The sequence below is a fragment of the Triticum aestivum genome, chromosome 5D (assembly GCF_018294505.1).
Source record: "Triticum aestivum cultivar Chinese Spring chromosome 5D, IWGSC CS RefSeq v2.1, whole genome shotgun sequence".
NCBI classification, from domain to species: domain Eukaryota; kingdom Viridiplantae; phylum Streptophyta; class Magnoliopsida; order Poales; family Poaceae; genus Triticum; species Triticum aestivum.
Window position 1 is genome coordinate 25,393,123 of NC_057808.1, and position 16,163 is coordinate 25,409,285.

Consider the following 16,163-nt stretch of genomic DNA (forward strand, 5'->3'; position numbering starts at 1 on the left):
ATTTGGTACCCTGACTGTTGCTCCTGCGGTCCTTGTTGGTTATAACCAGCCTGGTTGCTCTAATTGCCTTGATTGCCATGTCCACCCTGATTGCCTTGGAATCCTGAACCGGGATTGCCTCCTCCATAACCCGGCCCATAGGACCCGGGTCCTAAACCGCCGGATGGTCCATGATCATTCCGGAAGAGGTCTGAATTTTTGAATTCTCTCATGATATAACAATCTTTCCAGAGGTGCGTGGCCAGTTTGTCCTGCATTCCAGGATGCTTCGGGTAGGGCTGGTTCAACAGGTAATTCAGGCGCTCCGGATTAGGACTGGGCTCTGCCCTTCTTGGGGGCGGCTTTCCTTTACGACGTTGACCATTACCCTATGTATTGGTGTTAGCCACAAAATCTGAATTATGATCTGCTTTCCGCTTACCATTATTATTGTGGCCCGTCGGGTTATGCTGCTGCCCCTTGGCGTTGCCGCTCTTCTTTCCCTTCCCCGGTTTGTCATCCTCAGACTCGGGGTCCTTGGTACTATCAGAATCAGCATACTTAACCAGAGCAGCCATAAGTGTTCCCATATCATTGCAATGACGCTTGAGCCGTCCCAACTTCAACTTTAAAGGCTGAAACCGACAATTCCCCTCCAATGTTATAATCGCCGAGTCGGCTTTGATGCGATCCGAAGAATGTAAGATCTCTGAAACCTGGCGCACCTAATGGGTTGTTGACTCGCCTTCTCCTTGGACGCAAGCGGCTAAGTCCACAATTGACATAGGTTGCTCGCACGTGTCTTTGAAGTTTGCTATAAACCGGGCTTTCAACTCAGCCCATGTCTCAATGGAATTAACTGGTAAGCCTTTCAACCACGTGCGAGCTGTTCCATCCAACATCATAGCGAAATATTTCGCGCAGGCCGCTTCATCCACATCTAACATCTCCATAGCCATATCATAACTCTCAATCCATGACTCAGGAGGCAAATCAGCGGTGTAATTAGGCACCTTACGGGGGCCCTTGAAATCCTTGGGCAGCCGTACATTGCGCAAAGCCGGGACGAGGCAGGGCACCCCCCAAGAGCTGAAAGTAAGGCCTTGCTCTACGGCAGCCACCGGACGAACCGGAGTGAGCTGACGGTCCTGCGCAGCTAAGTCGGCTTCACGACGTGCTCCGTTGTTCACCACATCCTGAGTATGTGCCCCACCACGCACCGGATTAGGCCCTCGAGGAGCTTCTCGGTTCCGCGCACTGCTTCACACAGCCGGTTCATCAATGTGCCTGCTATAACTCTGGCTCGGGCGTGGGGTTGAATGAATTCTGTCTCGGCTGTATGAATAAGCCTGCTGCTGCATCATAGCCGTCTGAAGAAGATCCCTAGCATGCCGCGTCTCAACCGCTGCTGGGGATTCACCCTCCATTGGGATAGCGGCTAATCGTGATGCGGCAGCGATCATATTATCCAAAGGGGTGGAGAAGTGACCCGGCGGTGCCGGTACAATCTGCAACGGGTTATGGGTCCGTCGAGGGGGATCCGTCATCCGTGGCTGATCCAGTGCTCCGGTCCTCGGCGCCTCAATCCGGTTCACTGCTGCCGGATTACTGGTCCCTCCTCCTGGCGTTCCAAAGAGATTCATTGCCTCATAAGCCGGTGGTAGTCGTGACCGATGCCTTCTCCTTAACATGTCGTTTGAAGCGTTCTGATCCAACAGGAGTCGATAATTTTCCGCCTGAATCCGTTGTGCTTGTGCCGCTAAAGCGGCCCGCTCCTCAGCCATCCTGGTTTCTTCAGCCGCTAAGTCCTCCTTAGCTTGAGTTATCTGATCCTGCAGCTTAGCCACCTCCGCATTATGCTGATCTTGCGTGTCAGCGGTAACTTGTGTGGTTAGTAAGGTCGTCTAGGCGTCCAATAAATCGGACAAGATTTGGGCCGGCCGGCGTGCGGGGCCTCCCGCCCCAGCTGCCGATCCGGAAATTATTGCTGCCGCGGTTGAAGATTGCAACATGGGCTGAGTTCCAGCCATGAAGATCGCAACCCGGTTTGCCGGTTCAAAAGGGTCCGGAATACTGTCGCCATCGGAATAGCCCCCAAACTGGCCATCTTGCAGATGGTACAGTGACTCGGTCTCCCCGGTGGACGACTCATCATCTGAGTGGACGACGGTCTCGCCATCGGACGCCGGTTCAAGTTCCGCACCATTGATGAATCCTATGAATGCACGCTTCACGGCGGGCTGAACCCGGGCAGGGCTTGCACCCTGAGCCGTCTCGACGAGGTCGGTGCAGATGTCCGGCTCAGGGCCCGGTTCGCCGATCTTGCCGATGAAGACATGAATTCCTCCAAAGGGGACCCGGTACCCGTACTCGATTGAGCTGGCCTCGGGACCCCAGCCCGCGCCGTCGATGTAGAGCTTGCCGCGATGACTCTTGGTCATCCGGCCCACGGCGTATCCCTTGAGACCTTCGAAATTGCCCTTCAAGAACTCGAAACCATCGCGCGATAGCCCCACGGTGGGCGCCAACTGTCGTGGAATTGTCACGACAGATGTCCTAGCGAAAGGACTTAGTCGTGGAGCCATCTCAACGGGTTAGCTTAAAGGGGTTAAACCGGACAAGGGACACGAGAGTTTTATACTAGTTCGGCCCCTTACGATGAAGGTAAAAGCCTACGTCTAGTTGTGATGGAATTGCTGGGGTTTCAATGACCAGGGAGCGAATACGCTTTGCCTGGGTCTCGAGTTGTTGTTTGCTGTTTTTTGAACCGCCGCCGGGTCGTGCCTTTATATACACAGGTCGACGCCCGCCGGCTTACAGAGTCCCGATGCCGGTTTATACACATACCGGCTCGGTCTCTACTTTGTCATATCTTACAATACAAGCTATGTACTATATGGCGGTTTATAACTACAGGCCTTAATCTACCTTTGGGCCTTGGGCCTTCGAGTCTCTGCAGTAAGCCACTTTATTCCTTGTCTTCATGGGCTTTTAAGTATAAACAATCCATTATGGGGATAACCCGGCTTCCCTGGCCGGTTTACACCTAGTAGTAATATCCCCAACAATATCTATGTTGTAGATAAATAGCTCGCGTTTAGCTTCCCTATTTTATTTTTGATATGTTCCTAGAGAAAACTAAGTTGAAAGATGTTAGTAGCAATGATGCGGATTGGATCCGTGATCTGAGGATTATCCTCATTGCTGCATAGAAGAATTATGTCCTTGATGCACCGCTAGGTGACAGACCAATTGCAGGAGCAGATGCAGATGTTATGAACGTTTGGCAAGCTCGATATGATGACTACTTGATAGTTTAGTGCATCATGCTTTACGGCTTAGAATCGGTGCTTCAAAGACGTTTTGAACGCCACAGAGCATATGAGATGTTCCAAGAGTTGAAATTAGTATTTCAGACTCATGCCCATGTCGAAAGGTATGAGACCTTTGACAAGCACTTTGCTTACAAGATGGAGGAGAATTGCCCAGCTAGTGAGCATGTGCTCAGAATGTCTGAGTACTACAATCACTTGAATCAAGTGGGAGTTAATCTTCTAGATAAGATAGTGACTGACAGAGTTCTCTAGTCACTATCACCAAGTTACTAGAACTTCGTGATGAACTATAATATGCAAGGGATAACGGAAACAATTCCCAAGCTCTTCATGATGCTAAAATCGACGAAGGTAGAAATCAAGAAAGCATCAAGTGTTGATGGTTGACAAGACCACTAGTTTCAAGAAAAGGGCAAAGGGAAGAAGGGGAACTTCAATAAGAACGGCAAGCAAGTTGCTGCTTAAGTGAAGAAGCCCAATTCTGGACCTAAGCCTGAGACTAAGAGCTTCTACTGCAAAGGGACTGGTCACTGGAAGCAGAACTGCCCCAAGTATTTGGCGGATGAGAAGGATGGCAAAGTGAACAAAGGTATATTTGATATACATGTTATTGATGTGTACTTTACTAGTGTTTATAGCAACCCCTCAGTATTTGATACTAGTTCAGTTGCTAAGATTAGTAACTCGAAACGGGAGTTGCAGAATGAACAGAGACTAGTTAAGGGTGAAGTGACGATGTGTGTTGGAAGTGGTTCCAAGATTGATATGATCATCACCGCACACTCCCTATACTTTCGGGATTAGTGTTGAACCTAAATAAATGTTATTTGGTGTTTGCGTTAAGCATGAATATGATTTGATCATGTTTATTGCAATACGGTTATTCATTTAAAGTCAGAGAATAATTGTTGTTCTGTTTACATGAATAAAACCTTCAATGGTCATACACCCAAGGTGAATTGTTTATTGAATCTCTATCGTAGTGATACACATATTCATAATATTGAAGCCAAAAGATGCAAAGTTAATAATGATAGTGCAACTTATTTGTGGCACTGCCGTTTAGGTCATATTGGTGTAAAAGCGCATGAAGAAAATCCATGCTGATGGGCTTTTGGAATCACTTGATTATGAATCAGTTGATGCTTGCGAACCATGCCTCATGGGCAAGATGACTAAGACTCCATTCTCCGAAACAATGGAGCGAGCAACAGACTTGTTGGAAATAATACATACTGATGTATACAGTCCGATGAGTGTTGAGGCTCGCGGTAGGTATCGTTATTTTCTGACCTTCACAGATGATTTGAGCAGATATGGGTATATGATAACTGATACGTCTCCGTCGTATCTACTTTTCCAAACACTTTTGCCCTTGTTTTGACTCTAACTTGCATGATTTGAACAGAACTAACCCGGACTGACGCTGTTTTCAGCAGAATTGCCATGGTGTTATCTTTGTGCAAAACAAAAGTTCTCGGAATGACCTGAAACTTCACGGAGATTATTTTTGGAAAAAAAATACTGGCGAAAGAATCAAGGCCAGGGGGCCCACAACCTTTCCACGAGGGTGGGGGCGCGGCCCACGAGGCCCCCACCCTCGTGGGCCCCCTGGAGCTCCACCGACCTCAACTCCAACTCCATATATTCGTGTTCGGGGAGAAAAAAAAATTAGAGAGAAAGATTCATCGCGTTTTACGATACGGAGCCGCCGCCAAGCCCTAAACTCTCTCGGGAGGGCTGATCTGGAGTCCATTCGGGGCTCCGGAGAGGGGAGTCCATCGCCATCGTCATCATCAACCATCCTCCATCACCAATTTCATGATGCTCACCGCCGTGCGTGAGTAATTCCATCGTAAGCTGTAGGGTAACGCAGCAGAAAACAAAATTTTTCCGACCTACGCACCAGCCCAGGACCACTATGGAGACTGCATACATGGTTTGATCTTTTTCGTTACCGACTCGTAGCGCAGCGGGAAGTAGAGTCGATGACGATCGGTAGGGCAGATCCCCGCAGCTAGGATTTACAACCTCCCAACCGCGAGGATGTATACCCTCATCTGCTCCTCAGACAGCCCTCCGGGAGGCGGTCGAACAGCCCCCCGGACGGTGTCGCGGACAGCCCTTCGGGAGGACCTTCGAAACTCGAACGGTCACTCGGACAGCCCTTCGGGAGGACCTTCAAAACTCGGACGGTCACATGGACAGCCCTTCGGGAGGACCTTCGAAACTCGGACTGTCACACGGACAGCCCTTCGGGAGGCACTCACGAACTAAGACCGAAACTACGATCTCTCTACAGAGTTGCACACATACGGTGTCATCTATCCGGCAGGGCTTCGCCGTCCAGAACTAGTTCCCACCGGAACCCAGACAGCCTTTCGGCTCTACGAAACTATTTCGCTGGGAGGGAGAGAGAAGCCAGATCATGCATGGCACTTGTATGTGAGAAGGGATGATCCTTTAGGCAGCCCCCTCCACCCCTATATATAGGCCAAGCCCAAGGGTGGCTTCTCCAAGAAGCCAAGGGGGGAAATACCAAAAAGGCCCTCAAGGTGGCTTCTCCAAGAAGCCAAGCAAAAAGCACTTTCACTATTCGTGACGACATTTTTCAGCGTCCGTTCGAACTGAAAATATTTATGTGGGCTCAGAACATTTCCAGTACCCACTAAAATAATTTTCAACGCGTTCCGAAACAATTTCGGTTTAGTGATTTTCATCTGCGAAAAGCAAACAAGAATGCGTTTTCACTATTCATGAAGACAATTTTTCGCGTCCACTAAATCCGAAAATATTTTTGTGGGTCTTAGAATAATTCCAGTACCCACTAAAATGATTTTGGATTCGTTCTGAAACAATTTCAGATTAGTGAATTTCATCTGCGAAAAACAGCCAAAGCGGTACCAGCAGCTCCGAAACATTTTCGGTTTTTATTTCTGAAAATTCCAAAAAGTTTCCAGAATGATTCTGGCACCCTCCAAGAATTATCAGGCATGTGCCGAAACCATTTTGACTTAATGGCATACCCCGAAACAACTTTTTCGGTTTCACCGAAACTCATCCGGTGACCTCTCTCTGCGGTACGATTCCGCTGTCCGAAACATTTCGGTGTCCGAAACTTTTTCGGTGATTTTCTCTCAGACTCCCTGTCTAGTATTCAGTAGATAGATGACCCTTAAGCGTGTGACCCTATAGGTTCGGTGAAGTATAGACATGACCTGGAACCCCTTCCGATCAATGATCAACATCGGAGCCGTGGACACCCATATTGACCCCTATACCCACACGAATGAATATTCGAGTGAACCTCCAGTTGCAGTGAGCTATTCCTGTTGCTTCGCGATATGTCACAAACACCCAAGGTGAGATTTATTGCATGCCCATGGACGAACGATTTGTCCACCATGCAAGTTACCTTGTTACCGGTTTTGTTCTCTTTTCTCGTTTCCGTGTTCCGGCATCCCAGTGATCAAATCACACTGTGTCTGGCCAGACGATGATGGATACCGTAATACCGAGAGAGCCCGAGAATATCTCTCCATCGTCGGAGGAGCAAATCCCAATCTTGAGCTATCAAGTTACTTGACACACTTTTCCATGAACCCGTAAGCCGCCGTAATAGCCACCCATTTACGGATGACGTTTAACAAACCCCAAAGTTCATGAAGAAAGCATGAAGAAACTCGATACTCTCATGGTCTAAGGAATCATGCAAACGTTAACCATCTCTGTGTTATGTACCATTAACTTGTGACGAATGAATCTCTTAGCATAACATCATGCCGGGTCGATTCCACACAAATGTTCTCTTAACATTGTGCCCTCAAGGTTGCTGACATAGACATGCCCATGATCAGGAAAACATAACCATCATGCAACACTTGAGCTAGTCTTAGATGCCAGACTAGGAATACATTTTACCGTTATTATTCCACACGTGCATATGAGTCTTCCTCCGAGCCTCGTGGTTATTGCAGACTCGAGAACCATAGCAGTTATAGCATGGAACATAAACATAATTATGAACTCGGAGATAAATAATATCATTTATTATTGCCTCTAGGGCATATCTCCTACCTAAGCTTGCTGGACGGTGATGGGTTGGATGAGATTTATCATGTAATCGAGTTAGTTTTGTTAGTGTTTGATCCCTAGTATCCACTATGTTCTGAGATTGATGTTGCTATGACTTTGCTATGCATAATGCTTGTGACTAGGGCCCTAGTGCCATGATTTCAGATCTGAACCTATTATGTTTTCATGAATATATGTGAGTTCTTGATCCTATCTTGCAAGTCTATAGTCACCTACTATGTGTTATGATCCGGCAACCCCGAAGTGACAATAATCGGGACCACTCCCGGTGATGACCGTAGTTTGAGGAGTTCATGTATTCACTATGAGTTAATCCTTTGGTCCGGTACTCTATTAAAAGGAGGCCTTAATATCCCTTAGTTTCCATTAGGACCCCGCTGTCACGGGAGGGTAGGACAAAAGATGTCATGCAAGTTCTTTTCCAGAACCACGTATGACTATATTCGGAATATATGCCTACATTACATTGATGAATTGGATCTAGTTCTGTGTCACCCTATGTTATGACTGTTACATGATGAAGCGCATCCGGCATAATTATCCACCACCGATCCAATGCCTATGAGCTTTTCACATATTGTTCTTCGCTTATTTACTTTTCCGTTGCTACTGTTACAATCACTACAAAACCCAAAAATATTACTTTTGCTACCGTTACCGTTACTATCATACTACTTTGCTACTAAATATTTTGCTGCAGATATTAAGTTATCCAGGTGTGGTTGAATTGAGAACTCAACTGCGAATACTTGAGAATATTCTTTGGCTCCCCTTGTGTCGAATCAATAAATTTGGGTTGAATACTCTACCCTCAAAAACTGTTGCGATCCCCTATACTTGTGGGTTATCAAGACTATTTTCTGGCACCGTTTCCTGGGAGCATAGCTCTATTCTTTGATTCGCTTGGGATTTATATCTGCTGGTCACTATGAAGAACTTGAAAGATGCGAAAACAAAAATTTATCCCTCAACTACGAGGGGAGGTAAGGAACTACCATCTAGCTCTGCACTTGATTCACCTTCTGTTTTTGAGTAAACTTTCGACACCTAAACCTACTTCTGCTATCAATTCTGATATGTCGCATGTTATTGATGATGCCACTTCTGCTATGCATGATACTTATGATGAAACTACTTCTATGCTTGATACTACTGTGCCACTTGGTGAATTTCTTGATGAACAAGTTGCTAGGGCTAGAGAGAATGAAATTATTGAAACTGATAATATTGATGAAAGTGATAATGAAGATTCTCCCCCTAGATATGAATTGCCTGTTGTGCCTGAGGGCTATGTTATGGATGAAGAAACTGCTAGAGACTTTCTTGCTTGCAATGATAGAAGTGATCTTAAGAAATTATTAGATAAGCTAAAACAAAAATCTCTGAATGCTAGAATGAAATATGATCCTGCTTATGCTACTTCACCTATCTTTGTTACCGATAAGGATTATGAATTCTCTGTCGACCCTGATATAATTACTTTGGTTGAATCTGATCCTTTTTATGGCTATGAATCTGAAACTGTTGTGGGACATCTTACTAAATTCAATGATATAGCCACCCTATTCACTAATGATGAGAAAACTCGCTACTATTATATCCTTAAAATATTTCCGTTCTCATTAAAGGGCGATGCTAAGATATGGTTTAATTCTCTTGATCCTGGTTGTGTGCGTAGTCCCCAGGATATGATTTATTACTTCTCTGCTAAATATTTCCCTGCTCATAAGAAACAAGCTGCTCTAAGGGAAATATATAATTTTGTGCAAATAGAAGAAGAAAGTCTCCCACAAGCTTGGGGGAGGCTTCTCCAATTACTTAATGCTTTGCCTAATCATCCTCTCAAGAAAAATGAAATACTTGATATCTTTTATAATGGACTAACCGATGCTTCCAGAGACCACCTGGATAGTTGTGCTGGTTGTGTTTCCAGGGAAAGAACACCAGATGAAGCTGAAACTTTATTGAATAATATGTTGACCAATGAAAATAATTGGACACTTCCTGAACCAACTCCTAAGCCAACTCCGAAGAAAAGGGGTGTTCTATTTCTCAGTCCTGAAGATATGCAAGAGGCAAAGAAATCTATGAAAGAAAAAGGTATAAAAGCTGAAGATGTTAAGAATTTACCTCCGGTTGAAGAAATACATGGTCTTAATTTACCGCTTGTTGAAGAAATACATGATCTTAATTTACCGCTTGTTGAAGAAATACATGATTTTAATCCATTACCTATTGAAGAAACACATGGTCTTGATAACCCGACACAGGTAGTAAAGGTAAATTCTCTCTATAGATATGATAAAGCTGAAATCCCTCCTACTAAGTTTGCTAGCCAATGTTTGGATGAGTTTCATAATTTTATGGTTAAGCAAGAAAAATTCAATGCTTATTTTTGTAGAGAATTAAAATGCAATGCTTATATGATTGAACACTTGAGTGATTATATGTCTAGAGTTAAAGGTGAACTTAAACTCATTAGTAAACATGCTTCTATGGTTACCACTCAAGTAGAACAAGTACTTAAAGCTCAGAATGATTTGCTCAATGAATTAAATAGTAAGAATAATGATTTTGCTGTTAGAGTGGCTACTAGAACTGGTAAAATGACTCGGGAACCTTTGTATCCTGAAGGCCATCCTAAGAGAATTGAGCAGGATTCTCAGAGAAATAATATTGATGCACCTAGTCCTTCTAAAAAGAAGAAAAAGAAAAATGATAGGACTTTGCATGCTTCTAGTGAACCTGTTGTAGAGACACCTGAGAATCCCAATGATATTTCTATTTTTGATGCTGAAACACAATCTGGTGATGAACATGAACCTAGTGATAATGTTAATGACAATGTTCATGTTGATGCTCAACCTAGCAATGATAATGATGTAGAAATTGAACCTGCTGTTGATCTTGATAACCCATAATCAAAGAATCAACGTTATGATAGAGAGACTTTGTTGCTAGGAAACACGGTAAAGAAAGGGAGCCATGGGTTCAGAAACCCACGCCTTTTCCTCCCAAACCATCCAAGAAAAATGATGATGAGGATTTTGAGCGCTTTGCTGAAATGATTAGACCTTTCTTTTTGCGTATGCGTTTGACTGATATGCTCAAAATGAATCCTTATGCTAAGTATATGAAAGAAATTGTTACTAATAAAAGGAAGATACCGGAAGCTGAAATTTCACCATGCTTGCTAATTACGCTTTCAAGGGTGGAATACCTAAGAAACTAGGAGATTAGTTTTTGTTCTAGTGCTTTATTCATTGCAAATTTGTGCTGCATGGGTGACCATGTTCTTGAGCTTGCATGTCAAATTTATATGGTTCCAAGTAGTTCTAATGCATGATATAGTCTCTAGGCACTTGTGGGAGTAGTTGCTATCAATTTTGTTGAGGTTGGTTCACTTTTATTTGAAGTTACTAAAAAATTCAGAAATTTTCAGAAAATGATGAAGAGATTTTTGAGGGGCTCTTCGAGCCAAAGCTCGAAGGATAAGCAAAGTGAAGAAGAAGAGAGGCCCAAATATAATCTGCCTCGCACCACGGAGGTTCGGCCGTGTGAATGGCCTTGTGATGATTTCTTGAGAGCAGCCGGGATTTATGATGATTTTTATGAATTGGCTGAGAATGCAGGCCTCACCGACTTCCTCCGCGAACAATATCTCTTACTCACTAATACCTTTGTGCAAAATTTTCACTTCCATTCTAGGAGGTCACCACCTACGATGGATTTTTATTTATATGATGAGTATAAGGAGATGACCCTTCGTGAATTTTGTGAGGTTTGCAAGTTGCCCTTTTCAGGCATCATAGAGGAACCACATCGTGATGATGTGGATGGGTTTATTGATACCATTGCTGTAGGGGAAACGAGGAAGGTTTTCGACGCACGAATTACTAGCATACACTTTCCTGTTCTACGTTACTTTGCTATATTTGCTAGTAGATGCTTAATTGGTCGCGGAAACTATGGCAACCTAAGTGCCCCTGACATTGTTATTTTGTTTCATGCCTTGTTTCGTGATGACACATTTAGTATGGGCGCTATTGTTGCAAAGCGGTTAAATCTTAACCGTACTAAGGGCCCTATCTTGGGAGGCATCTTCGCCTCGCGCCTCGCTGCATACTATAACATACCTATTAGGCATTATGAGAAAGAAGAAAAGTTGCTGCCTCCTGTTTATCTAGATTATAAGAGTATGGTAGTGCATGATTTTATTGTTAATAATAGGGAAAAGGCGCTTAAGTACAAACTCTTATTTGATAAAGATCACCCTAAGACTATTACCTTGCCTGCTCCTTCCCTGTTTGACCTATCTGCAGGCAAGTATCTCGTTCCGCTGGCGGCCATCCACGCCTACCGGAACCCTACATCAGCTACAGAGCCAGAGCCGGAACCACAATTTGATCCTCCACGGCAGTCTGATTACCAGTGGGATCCGGAGGTGATTGCCAACTAGTGGCAATCCGAGGCTTCTTCACAGTACGACCCCAACTATAACTTTCGATATCCGCCAGGCCAACTGTGGCAATAGACCAACTTAGGCCAAAAGCCTAAGCTTGGGGGAGTACGTATCTCTCACCCACATTACATTCATGTTCACACACTCATTGCTAGTTGTCGGTGCTCATACTTTTTCACTGTAATATCCATGCTAGTTTATTTTCCTTTTTATGCTTTCTTCTTGTGTGTTTGAAAAACCTTAAGAAAACCAAAAAATTAGTAGTAGCTTTTAGCTAGTCTACTTTCTTACTGTAGTAGTAATAATTAAAAGAAAACCCAAAAAATATTTCCTGTTCTTTGCTACCTCTTGAGCACTGCGTCGGTTTTCCCTTGAAGTGGAAAGGGTGATGCAGCAAAGTAACGTAAGTATTTCCCTCAGTTTTTGAGAACCAAGGTATCAATCCAGTAGGAGGCTACATGCGAGTCCCTCGCACCTACACACACAAATAAATCCTCGCAACCAACGCGATAAGGGGTTGTCAATCCCTACACAGTCACTTACGAGAGTGAGATCTGATAGATATGATAGGATAATATTTTTGGTATTTTTTTGTGATAAAGGTGCAAAGTAAAGAAAGCAAAATAAGAACGACAAAAGAAATAGCTAAGTGTTGGAAGATTAATATGATGGAAAATAGACCCGGGGGCCATAGGTTTCACTAGTGGCTTCTCTCAAGAGCATAAGTATTTTACGGTGGTTGAACAAGTTACTGTTGAGCAATTGACAGAATTGAGCATAGTTATGAGAATATCTAGGTATGATCATGTATATAGGCATCACGTCCGAGACAAGTAGACCGACTCCTGCCTGCATCTACTACTATTACTCCACACATCGACCGCTATCCAGCATGCATCTGGAGTATTAAGTTCATAAGAACAGAGTAACGCTTTAAGCAAGATGACATGATGTAGAGGGATAAATTCATGCAATATGATAAAAACCCCATCTTGTTATCCTCGATGGCAACAATACAATACGTGCCTTGCTGCCCCTACTGTCACTGGGAAAGTACACTGCGTGAACCCAAAGCTAAGCACTTCTCCCATTGCAAGAAAGATCAATCTAGTAGGCCAAACCAAACTGATAATTCGAAGGGACTTGCAAAGATAACCAATCATACATAAAAGAATTCAGAGAAGATTCAAATATTGTTCATAGATAAACTTGATCATAAACCCACAATTCATCGGTCTCAACAAACACACCGCAAAAGAAGATTACATCGAATAGATCTCCACGAGAGAGGGGGAGAACATTGTATTGAGATCCAAAAAGAGAGAAGAAGCCATCTAGCTAATAAATATGGACCCGAAGGTCTGAGGTAAACTACTCACACTTCATCGGAGAGGCTATGGTGTTGATGTAGAAGCCCTCCGTGATCGATGCCCCCTCCGGCGGAGCTCCGGAACAGGCCCCAAGATGGGATCTCGTAGGTACAGAAGGTTGCGGTAGTGGAATTAGGTTTTTGGCTCCGTATCTGATTGTTTGGGGGTACGTAGGTATATATAGGAGGAAGGAGTACGTCGGTGGAGCAACGTGGGGCCCACGAGGGTGGAGGGTGCGCCCAGGGGGGTAGGCGCGCCCCCTTCCTCGTGGCTTCCTTCTTGCTTTCTTGACGTAGGGTCCAAGTCCTCTGGATCACGTTCGTTCCGAAAATCACGTTCCCGAAGGTTTCATTCCGTTTGGACTCCGTTTGATATTCTTTTTCTGCGAAACTCTGAAATAGGCAAAAAACAGCAATTCTGGGCTGGGCCTCCGGTTAATAGGTTGGTCCCAAAAATAATATAAAAGTGAATAATAAAGCCCAATAATGTCCAAAACTGAAGATAATATAGCATGGAGCAATCGAAAATTATAGATACGTTGGAGACGTATCATTCTTCTTTTGCTTGTTGGGAGCTTTCCCGTGTATATAGTTTTATTTCTTTTCTTTTCTTTTCTTTGGGGGTCGATAGGAGAAGACCATAATAAAATTGTTGAAGTGGCTCTTATATGCATTATTGTTGATTTAACCAAGAGCCCGTATTGCCTTGTCTTCTCCTGTTTATTGAATGCTCATAGATTCCAGCTTAGTCCAATGCACGTGCACTATTATTATTATTCACATCATTCGGTCGTGCAAGTGAAAAGCAATTATGACGATATATGATGGACTCATTGAGATGAGAGAAGCTGGTATGAACTCGACCTCTCTTGTTTTTGTAAATATGATTAGTTCATCGTTCCTGATTCAGCCTATTATGAATAAACATGTTTGCAATGACAATTAGAGATTATAGTTGCTTATGCCATGCTTAATTAGCTAGGAGTTTACAATGGTTTACCTTGCTTGCCAACATGCTATTAAAATGGTTGTGATGTGGTATGATGGGGTGGTATCCTCCGTTGAATGATTCAAGAGACTTGACTTGGCACATGTTCACACATGTAATTGAAACAAATCAACATAGCCTTCACGATATTTATGTTCATGGTGGATTATATCCTACTCATGCTTGCACTCAATGTTCATTAATTTTAATGCATGTTCATGACTATTGTCGCTCTCTAGTTGGTCGCTTGCCAGTCTTTTGCTAGCCTTCACTTGTACTAAACGGGAATACTGCTTGTGCATTCAATCCCTTAAACCCCAAAGTTATTCCATATGAGTCCACTATACCTTCCTATATGCGGTATCTACCTGCCGTTCCAAGTAAATTTGTATGTGCCAAACTCCAAACCTTTAAATGAAATTCTGTTTTGTATGCTCGAATAGCTCATGTACCAACTAGGGCTGTCTGTATCTTCCATGTTAGGCGGGTTATTCTCAAGAGGAGTGGACTCCGCTCCTCACTCACGAGAAAATGGCTGGTCACCGGGATGCCCAGTCCCATGCTCAAACCAGTGGCAACGGAAAAGTAACTAAGCAAAGATCAATATGTGAAAAGCTCGTAGGCATTGGATCAGTGATGGATAATTATGTCGGATGCGATTCCTCATGCAATAGTTATAACATAGGGTGACATAGAACTAGCTCCGATTCATCAATGTAATGCAGGCATGTATTCTGAATATAGTCATACGTGCTTATGGAAACGAACATGCATGACATCTTTTGTCCTATCCTCCCGTGGCTGCGGGGTCCTATTGGAAACTAAGGGATATTAAGGCCTCCTTTTAATAGAGTACCGGACCAAAGCATTAACACTTAGTGAATACATGAACTCCCCAAACTACGGCCATCACCGGGAGTGGTCCCGATTATTGTCACTTCGGGGTTACCGGATCATAACACATAGTAGGTGACTATTGACTTGCAAGATAGGATCAAGAACTCACATATATTCATGTAAACATAATAGGTTCAGATCTGAAATCATGGTACTCGGGCCCTAGTGACAAGCATTAAGCATAGCAAAGTCATAGCAACATCAATGTCAGAACATAATGGATACTAGGGATCAAACCCTAACAAAACTAACTCGATTACATGATAAATCTCATCCAACCCATCACCGTCCAGCAAGCCTACGATGGAATTACTCACGCACGGTGGTGAGCATCATGAAATTGGTGATGGAGGAAGGTTGATGATGACGATGGCGACGGATTCCCCTCTCCGGAGCCCTGAACGGACTACAGATCAGCCCTCCCGAGAGAGATTAGGGCTTGGCGGCGGCTCCGTATCGTAAAACGTGATGAATCCGTCTCTCTGGGTTTTTTCTCCCCGAACGTGAATATATAGAGTTGGAGTTGAGGTCGGTGGAGCACCAGGGGCACTACAAAATAAAGACACATCCGTGACATTTTGGGCTGAACGAATTTTTTTCTGTCATACATATGACACTTCTATGACGATAATTGTGACAAAACCCGGTATCATCATAGATGTGGTGGGCTCCTACTTCTATGACAAAAAATCATGACAGAAAATGGGCTTTTCGTCCTGGGCGGGCCGGAGACGCAGCTGCATGACATTCTTTGGGCCATCCATGACGGAAAAAACCGTGGTAGAAGCGAGGGGGAGGAAAATTTCGGGGAGTTCCCGGTTACGGTGGGAGGTCGGGGGCAGAGCGATGTGCGTTTCTCTCGTACACGTACGCGTGTGTGTGCGAGGCGTTGCTCTAACTGAACCCGAGCGAGGCGTTGGGCTCTAACTGAACCCGAGTGGTTGCACTGCAGGCTACGCGTTACTAAACCCGAGCTATCGATCGATGGCTGTTAAATGAACCCAATCGAGCGATTCCTTCGCTACTGCTGCTAAATGA